We start from the raw sequence: 902 nt of genomic DNA, 5'->3' as shown, positions 1-902 counted from the left end.
TCTTCAGGTGGCACGTCTTCAGCAGCGTCATTTGTTCTGTTGTCCACTTCATCCCAACTGAAATGACCTGGACTGTGATAACGCCAAAGACTGTTGGCGTGTGCCACTTTTGGCTTACCTCGCCGACCACATTTTACCCGGAAAGTCATGTCTGAGAGACGATCCACTATGTCATATGGGCCTTCCCATGGAGAAAACAACTTAGGAGACTTCCCTTTGGTCTTCCTGGGATTATACAACCACACCTTATCTCCTGTTTCAAAGCTGACTTCAGTAGATCTCTTATCATAAGATAACTTCATCGAATCGACAGACGTTTTCAGTTTGAACACACTTGATGGTGAATATCATCCATCCTTTCCGATAACACTTCCACAAACTCTGATATATTCACAGGCAACTCTTCATAAGGTGGGCGTCCCTTATGCTTTGGTCCCCTTTTAGCACTAAATGTACTGCATGTCCTGCACCATTCTTCCACATCTCGCCTCATACCTATCCTATGTCTTCTTGATTCCGAGATGTCCTCCTGTTAAATTATCATGGGATTAACGCAGCACAACTTCCCGTAACTTCCTCGGTATAACTGTTTGCCAAGTCGTCACTTTCCCATCGGTAGTTTCCCATCTCCGTACAAAAATACCATCTGCAAGCTTTAACTGGTCCCATTGCACCCAATAGTGCTTTGTCACAGGGCTTAGACTAGACACCTTCTCCCAAGCAGGGCGCAAAACACTTGTTTTCAGGAAATCAATTATAGGCTTCAAATCTTGGTCTTTCTCCTGTTCTTCTTTGATATCTATATTTGGTTCCACTTAATCATCATCAACTCTTTCAGTAGGCTTGACATCAACTTGATGACACCTAATTAGTTCAACCTCTCTCATAACAGTTACCGGAAC

The sequence above is a fragment of the Limulus polyphemus genome, unplaced genomic scaffold (assembly GCF_000517525.1).
Source record: "Limulus polyphemus unplaced genomic scaffold, Limulus_polyphemus-2.1.2 Scaffold4112, whole genome shotgun sequence".
Taxonomy (NCBI): Eukaryota; Metazoa; Arthropoda; class Merostomata; order Xiphosura; family Limulidae; genus Limulus; species Limulus polyphemus.
Note: the sequence above shows the minus strand (reverse complement) of the source record.